The sequence below is a fragment of the Octopus bimaculoides genome, chromosome 7 (assembly GCF_046866305.1).
Source record: "Octopus bimaculoides isolate indiv1 chromosome 7, ASM4686630v1, whole genome shotgun sequence".
Classification (NCBI taxonomy): Eukaryota; Metazoa; Mollusca; class Cephalopoda; order Octopoda; family Octopodidae; genus Octopus; species Octopus bimaculoides.
In genome coordinates, this window is record NC_142934.1 from 35,935,598 (window position 1) to 35,945,597 (window position 10,000).

A 10,000-nucleotide genomic window follows, 5' to 3' on the forward strand; every position below is an offset into this window, starting at 1 on the left:
GTATATATATATATATATATGTATATATGCATATATATATATGTATATATATATATGTATATATATATATGTATATATATATATATGTATATATGTATATATATATATGTATATATATATATGTATATATATATATGTATATATATATATGTATATATATATATATGTATATATGTATATATATATATGTATATATATATATGTATATATATATATGTATATATATATATGTATATATATATATGTATATATATATATGTATATATATATATGTATATATATATATGTATATATATATATATATGTATATATATATATATATCTATATGTATATATATATATGTATATATATATATTTATGTCATCATCATCGTTTAACGTCCGCCTTCCATGCTAGCATGGGTTGGACGATTCGACTGAGGACTGGTGAAACCGGATGGCAACACCAGGCTCCAATCTAATTTGGCAGAGTTTCTACAGCTGGATGCCTTTCCTAACGCCAACCGCTCAGAGAGTGTAGTGGGTGCTTTTACGTGTCACCCGCACAAGAGCCAGTCCAGGGGCACTGGCAACGATCTCGCTCGAAAACCCTACAAAGGCCAGTCAGGCGGGTAGGATATATAAATATATGTATATATATATATATATATACATATATATATATATATGTCTGTACGTATTGTCGTCGTCGTTTAACGTCCGCTTTCCATGCTAGCATGGGTTGGACGATTTGACTGAGGACTGATGAAACCAGATGGCTACACCAGGCTCCAATCTGATTTGACAGTGTTTCTACAGCTGGATGCCCTCCCTAAAGCCAACCACTCAGAGAGTGTAGTGGGTGCTTTTACGTGTCACCCGCACGAAGGCCAGTCAGGCGGGTACTGGCAAAGGCCACGCTCATCTCACTCGAGAAACCTCATGTGTCACCCGCACAAGAGCCAGCCCAGGGGCACCAGCAACGATCCCGCTGGAAAAATCCCAGAGCCCCACACAAGCCCGCACATGAGCCAATCCAGGGGCACTGGCAACGATCCCGCTCCAAACATTTCATGTGTCACCTGCACAAGGGCCAGTCCAGGAGCACTGGCAATGATGTCGCTCAAAAGATATCATGTATCGCCCGCACATGAGCCAGTCCGGGGGCACCAGCAATGACCTCGCTCGAAAAACCTCATGCGTCACCCGCAAGCCGGCCCAGGGGCACCGGCAACGATCTCGCTCAAAAGATTTCATGCGTCGCCCGCACATGAGCCAGTCCAGGGGCACTGGCAACGGTCTCGCTCGAAAGATATCACGTGTCGCCCGCACATGAGCCAGTCCAGGGGCACTGGCAACGATCCCTCTTGAAACATTTCATGTGTCACCTGCACAAGGGCCAGTTCAGGGGCACTCGCAACGATGTCGCTCAAAAGATATCATGTGTCACCCGCACATGAGCCAGTCCAGGGGCACTGGCCACGATCCCACTCGAACAATTTCATGTGTCACCCGCACATGAGCCAGTCCAGGGGCACTGGCAACGATCCCGCTCGAAAGATTTCATGTGTCGCCCGCACATGAGCCAGTCCGGGGGCACTGGCAAATGATTCCGCTCGAAAAACCTCATGTGTCACTCGCACAAGAGCCAGTCCATGGGCACTGGCAACGATCTCGCACGAAAAGATATCATGTGTCGCCCGCACATGAGCCAGTCCAGGGGCACTGGCAACGATCCCGCTCGAAAGATTTCATGTGTCACCCGCACAAGAGCCAGTCCAGGGGCGCTGGCAACAATCTATTTCTATTTCACTTGCCTCAACAGGTCTTCGCAGTGGGGTTTAGTATCCAATTTTAATTTAACTCGATTTCGATTTCACTTGCCTCAACAGGTCTTCACAAGTGGAATTTAGTGTCCAATGAAGGAAGGAAATACGCATAAGTGGGCTGGCTGGGCCTTAGATTTAGGTCTCACTTGGCTTGCCGGGTCTTCTCGCGCACAGTATATTTCCAAAGGTCTCGGTCAGAAGTCATCGCCTCGGTGAGGCCCAATGTTCGAAGGTCGTGCCTTACCACCTCATCCCAGATCTTCCTGGGCCTACCTCTTCCACAGGATCCCTCAACTGTTAAGGTGTGGCACTTTTTCACACAGCTATCCTCATCCATTCTCGCTACATGACCATACCAGCACAGTCGTCTCTCTTGCACACTACAACTGATGCTTCGTAAGTTCAACATTTCTCTCAAGGTACTGATACTCTGTCTAGTATGCACACTGACATTACACATCCATCGGAGCATACTGGCTTCATTCCTTGCGAGCCCACGCATGTCCTCAGCAGTCACGGCCCATGTTTCACTGCCATGAAGCATGGCTGTTCGTACACATGCGTCATGTATATATATATGTATATATGTATATATATATATGTATATATATATATATATATATATGTATATATATATATATATGTATATATATATATATATATATATATGTATATATATATGTATATATATATATATATATGTATATATATATGTATATATATATGTATATATATATGTATATATATATATATATATATATATATATATATATGTATATATATATATATATATACGTATATATATATGTATATATATATATATATACGTATATATATATGTATATATATATATATATATATACGTATATATATACATATATATATATATATATATATATATATATATATATATATATATATATATATATATATATATACATTAGCCACCAACGGAGCTGCAAATGCAAAATATATGTTGGTCCTAGAGCGCACAATGTTCCTGTAACAAGTACAACATTAGTAAATATAACAATAAATATCACAACAATAAGATTAGTATCTCTGAATCTAATTATAATAGAATCAAGTTTTTAAGCGTGAATGCTAGGACCAAAAATGTGGTTCATCAATGTAAGGTAATGACTAACACAGATGTCACGCATTACATTGGTTGCTCTTCATCGCAGGTCTCTAGGAGAATCTCTAACCATTACTCATCCTTTAGGGATAGGAATAAAAATAATAGTACCAGTCTTAGTAAGTTAATCTGGAAACTTATGGACTGCAATAAAAAAGTCTCTTTGGAATGGTCAATACTGGCTACCTCAATACCCTACGACAAGGGTAAAGATTTTTGTCCTCTCTGTAACTTGGAGCTATTTCACATTCTGTTCTCCAAGAATAATTTAGTGAACCAGATAACACAGAGAGCATACAGATACCAGCATTGGAGGAAACACACCATCAGCTTGTTTCATTAATTTCTTCCTTTTTACCAATTTTAGTTATTATTATTTTTTTCACCAACCAACATACTCACTAGTTGACAGCCACTTTACATGTGGTATGAACTATCACCCCACTTTGTATTTATTTTTATTTAACTTTAGACAATAACAATAATAGTAATAATAATAAATTTATTTTTACACTTATAATAATAATAATAATAATAATAATAATAATGAGAATAATAACATTATAATATTATCTAAAATAACAACTATATCTAACTCCAACGCCAGTTGTTTACCCTCTCTCTCCTTCTGTAGTTTAGTACAGCAGGTTTAACCCCCGAAGAGTTATATTCGTAAAGTTTTAAGTATATTTATATATATTTACATATTTACTTTCGATTTTGTTTTTGCAAGCATGTTTATTCTTATTATTTCATCACTTTATCGTTTTGTACCTTGTATTGCCATTTATTTAGGTTAATTACTGTAACTTAATATGATACAACATTAATGGTTAATTATATTTACAATCCATCTTTAATTTTCCTTCCTTATAAACATTATATTTACATTAGTCGTGTATAAAGAATTCATTGGATTCTCTCCCTTCCTCCTTCCAAATTACAATGAATTTTTATTACCATTATTATTAACTTTAAGATTTTTCTACGGTTCATTATGTCTTCCTTTAATTTAAACTCTTAGAATAGCGTTCATAGCCTCTCTCCCTAAACAGCTCCCTATAAACTAGTGTTTTTGTTTCTAATGGTCATATAAATTAGCTATATAGTGGTAGTCCTCGTACGTAACCTTAGCATTCAGCGCAAGTCTTGCATTTGTAATATGGTTCCCTGATGATGAAATTATATGTATACCAGCATCTCTTACTTCTTTGGAGTAAAGTGCATATAATTTTTGAAACATATGTAGGAATTAAAGGATCTTATTGATTTTGCTCCATTTATTATTATTCTTTATGTATGTATATGTATATGCATGCATGTATATATACGTGTATATATATATGCATATATATGTATATGCATATATATGTATATTTATGTATATATATGTATATTTATGTATATATATATGTATATAAATAATTATGTGTATTTCTTCTATCTTAATGAATAAAAATTCTTCTGATAGAATAAATGGGTTAATAGAAACCAATGTAGCAAAGAACACAAAATAACTGTGGTTTAGTTCCTGTTTTTAAGGCAGGAACTCCTTGAAATTTTGGTTATTTGAGTATATTTAAGGATTGGAGAAAACGCATGTTATAATTGCATACTTTATTCCTACATATGTTTCAAAGGATTACAACCTGTGTGTTCCATAGGGATCTTTGATATTAAAACTGTAACCTTCTCATCAGGGAAAGCATGGGAATCATATTAAACGTAAGACATTATGATCGATTATGAAAACAATAGATGGATAAGGTTATGACTTGATTCATTTGAAAAAAAACCGTTAGAGAATTGGACGCTGCCGGATAGTGGGTTGGACAACACATACCAATCAATGTGTGAGAGCGTACATGCATACATAAATATACATACACAAACACACATATATACATGTATTCAATTTTCTAGTTTTCTTCAAGAAGAAATTCCAGTATTTCAGTTTATTTTACCTTTATGGTACACCTGTTCTTCTGTGCATTAAATTCAATTGATAATCTAGTGATGTGCACAAGTCTTCTATATCAAAATTTTGTTGCATACCCAATTAAATATTAGCTGATGACACATTTTCTATGGTAATGTTTTAAACAAAATTTTAATATTTTTACATTTTGCTTAGTTTACCTGGATTTACCTGTAATTAGAGTCACTTTGAGACAAAAATTATGCAATAGAATTGATTAAGAACCCTTTCTTTAATTATGTTCCAAATATCACATTAATATGTTGATAAATAAAAAAGTTACAGGTGTTTAATGAGACTAGTCTAAATCCATGATTATTTTAGAATTTAATTGTAACTCATGAGGGGTGTATTTTGGTCAGAAATATAGTAACGAAAGGGTTAAATCTTATTTTGATTCAAAATCTTTTCCTCCTCCATTTTTTTATACTTGTTTATGGTATCTTTATACCTATAACAATATTTTTCAACTATATATATATATATATATATATATATATATATATATATATATATATATATATACATACATATATACATATATATATACGTACATATACATATATAAGACCTGTTGAGGCAAGTGAAATCGAACTGCAGATGGTCACACCGCTTGCGAACCCCTCCTGATTTGGTATATAATATGAATGCATTTACAATGCTCATGTTTACTATATACCAAACCAGGTATGCCACCATTTATTACCCGGTCTACCAACCGGATAATAACTCATCATCTAGTTCAGCCGATCTACACCACCCATGTACCTGTTATAATCAAGGTTCACAAACGGAGTGCCATTTTCATCTACATATGGTTGTGCACCAGTAGATAGAAAATTTATCTGCCTCTTATCTCTATGCGGTTGCTAGCAGATTTCCTTTCTGCCGTTGGATTATTTCACCTCTTTTTTTAAATTTTGCTTTTTTTTATATCCAACAGCAGTCCTTTTCTACTAGCCATTATTGTAGCACACGTATACGTTGCCACAGCTTCTAAATCCACCGCAAGTTTGACCGAACTAAAAAATCGGTCAAAAAATAATATACTGCCCTGGTTATGGTATGGACGTGATAAATTCCAGACCACATCGTACCCCAGGCCACTAACATTATTGTTTCTTTTCCCTGTATAAAAACTAAATCCACAGCAGTACCCAGTATTTGCCTCACAAATTTTCCAAACTTTGATCCCCCATTTTGTGGGCTTTCCTGGCATATACTGTTGGAAGTGTACCCTTCCTTTATACCCAACCATGCCCTCATCGACGGACAAGTATCTCACAGGCTTGTAAAATGTTTTATATGCATTTTGAACGCAGTCGATGAGGGGTCTTATTTTAAATAAGGGATCAAAGTTTGGTTCTCCACGTACTGGGGTACTACTAGTGTCTCTCACATGTAAATATTGATTCAGCTTCACGAATCGTACTCTCGTCATAATACTAGAAACATACTGATCACCAAAAGGTTCCTGATTGCTCCAGTAATTTGTTATTCTGGGTAATTGCCTTATACCCATAATAATATTTATGGCAAAAAATGCCCGTACTTCATCTACGGTTGCAGGAAACCACAAGCTATCTTTTTTTCCGGCTTGTTTACATTCTGCGTAACGGTTTGTTTCCGCAGTAATTGCTTCAAACAAGCATGCTGGAAAAAATAGGAAAAAGAAGTCTAATGGTTTTGCTTCCTGAGAAAGACTATGGGTAGACCCCGTCTCCTCAGAAAAATTGTTAATAAAAATATTTTAAAAATCATAACACCATTCTGGTGTAATATCATCCTCGCTGTCGCTGTCTTCAGAATCGCTGGTTTCAGTTTCGGATACAGAAATATCCGATTCATTTTTGTCCACCAAGTGCTTCTGTAGCTCATTCATTCTTTTCTTCGATATCTCCATATCTTCGGTTGAAAAACCTTCAAATTCGGAACCACTGCTTGATAGCAAGAAACTCCTCTCCATCTTTAAAGTTGAAAAAAATCGATGTCGCAAAAAATGTGGAAAAAAATCTTCCAAAATTCACTGAGTTCAAATATCACGCCAAACAATGTCGGATACAATAACTCAACTGTTTGCAAAGTGGAATCATGTGTTTTAACGAATGTAATAACGAGATTTGGGTTCAAATATACGTTTAAATAACTATGGGTACACTCAGCCGGCTACGGCCGGCTTAGTAACGAAAGGGTTAATGGAAAATTGGATTCAACACATATGCACATTTCAAAAGACAATATAAATATGTAAGAAACAAATTATAATCATAGTAATTATAATAAAATTTATGCATTGTCATTCTCATCAGTGTGAAGAATTTTTGGAAGGACATCAAAATAGGTTTAATTAAATAAAATTAACATAAAGATACAATAAGGGAGAATACAAAAGTGGTAATAGGGAAAAATCAGATATTTACAAGCAAGTTGTAAAAGGGAAAAAATAACAGTAATAATAGAGAGACAAAAGAGAAAAAGAGACAAACATATGTATGCAAGTCTATATGTGCAGTACACTATAACATAAAAATAAAAATCTAACGGATATGTTTAAAGAAATAGTAACAGGTCGAGACAAATTGTAATGTAAACAAGGCCTCGTATGTATAGTAGAATATAACACAACATGTGCACTAGCAGAAAAAAGCCATAGAGAATTATACATATACATATTAATATTAAATAAAAAATGAAAAAGCATTTATATTATTACACAAGGCTAAAGTTGATAGGGAAGACTAAGTTTGAAAAAGGTACAATACTTAAGTAAAAATGTACATACAAGCAGAGAAAAAAACCAAAGAGAACTTAAGAAAGAAAAAGCTTTGATCACAGACAGGACTGGTTGGTGTATTCAAGAGAGTTACTTTACTCAAAAAACTAGCCTATGGTATGGGAGACAATGAGAAAAAATAGGAACAAAAACGAATATATGAAGGAGAAAATTATTATAAATTTACAAGTAATATAAAAAAACGTACACAGTTAACACACAAGGTTATACAGTCATACATACATATACACATGCACACACACAAACGTGCATACACTCACACATACACATACATGGACGCAAGTGAAAGAGAAGATACAAGTCAAAGGAGTATGTATTCACATGCAACGTATATATGTATCTATCTATCTATCTATCTATATATATATATATATATATATATATATATATAGTCTGTCAGATACCGGCCATGATGAAATACCACAAGGTATTGAAAATACGTATTCGCCTTTATATATTTAATCCTTTATATTGAACACTCAATATTTCATGTATTCAATAAGACATATTCCATATATTCAGTAAGACATTCAATACTTCATTTCATTGTACCATCCATTTTAATATTATATATTATATATTCCATATCCCACATTAATTTCACAAGAATATAAATAAAACATAAAAAACAGACAGAGTTGGAACTCTTTTAAATAAAATTATATATATATATATATATATATATATATACATACACACACACATATACACACATACAAACATATATACATAGAGATACCTACAAACACATACATAAAACATAAACATGCACATACATGTACACACACACACACATATACATATATGTATATGCACACACACGCATGTACACACATACAGACATATAAATACATACAATACACACTCATATATACACACATACAAAAACATGCATACACACATACATACATATATATATATATATATATATATATATATACATATATATATACACACATATATACGAAATTTACACACATACATTTGTACACACATACATACAAATACACACATATATACACATATAAGAAGACACATATGTTGATGCAAATACACTAAAGAGAAAACATATATAAAAGAACCTATAGAAATATGCACATATATAAGAGAATTAAGGGTATGGAGACGGGGAAAGTCCCCGGCCCATCATGAATCACTGCTGAGATGCTCAAAATATCTAGCAGTGTTGGTTATAGCCTAGTCACCCATATTGTTAACCAGGTGATACACGAAGGAGTCGTACCCAATGACTGGTGTCAACTGCTACAAAGGTAAAGGTGACGCTTTAGATACAAATAATTACAGAGGTATCAAGTTGTTAGATCAGGTAATGAAGGTCACGGAGAGGGTCATAGCCCAACCAATTAGGGAGAGAGTCAGTTTAGATGAGATGCAGTTAGGGTCCGTGCCAGGGAAAAGCACCACTGATGCTATATTTCTGGTAAGACAGCTGCAGGAGAAATACCTAGCCAAAGGATAAACCTCGGTACCTGGCTTTCGTTGACATGGAGAAAGCCTTTGACAGGGTCCCCCGATCCCTTATCTGGTGGTCAATGAGGAAACTAGGGATACAAGAATGGTTAGTGAGAGCTGTGCGAGCCATGTACAGAGACGCTGTCAGTAAGGTGAGGGTTGGCAACGAGTACAGTGAAGAATTCTGGGTAGAGGTAGGGGTCCACCAAGGTTCAGTCCTCAGCCCCCTCCTATTTATCATAGTCCTCAAGGCAATAACACAGGAATTCAAGACAGGATGCCGCTGGGAGCGCCTCTATGCTGATGACCTAGTACTAATTGCTGAGTCACTATCAGAACTAGAGGAGAAGTTTCAGGTGTAGAAACAAGGACGAGAATTGAAGGGCCTTAGAGTCAACCTAGCTAAAACCAAAGTCCTAATAAGTAGGAAGGTAGACAAAACACAAACCCCTTCAGGTAGATGGCTCTGCTTGATCTGTAGAAAAGGCGTAGGTTAGAAACTCTATAAGATGTACCCAGCTATGGACACATAAGAGGTGTAGCAATATCAAAGGAAGGTTAACTAGGAAGTTAGGTTTTGTATGTGGCAGATGTTCAGGAGCAATAAACACTGAAAATGTGAGAAAACAACTTCTGCCACAATTCAGGGAAAAAAACTAGACGTAGTTGATACCTTCCGCTATCTAGGTGACCAAGTTAGTAGTGGGGGAGGTTGTGCTGAAAGTGTAGCTACTAAAAAAAGAATAGCCTGGGCAAAGTTCAGAGAGCTCTTACCTCTGATAGTGACAAAGGGCCTCTCACTCAGAGTA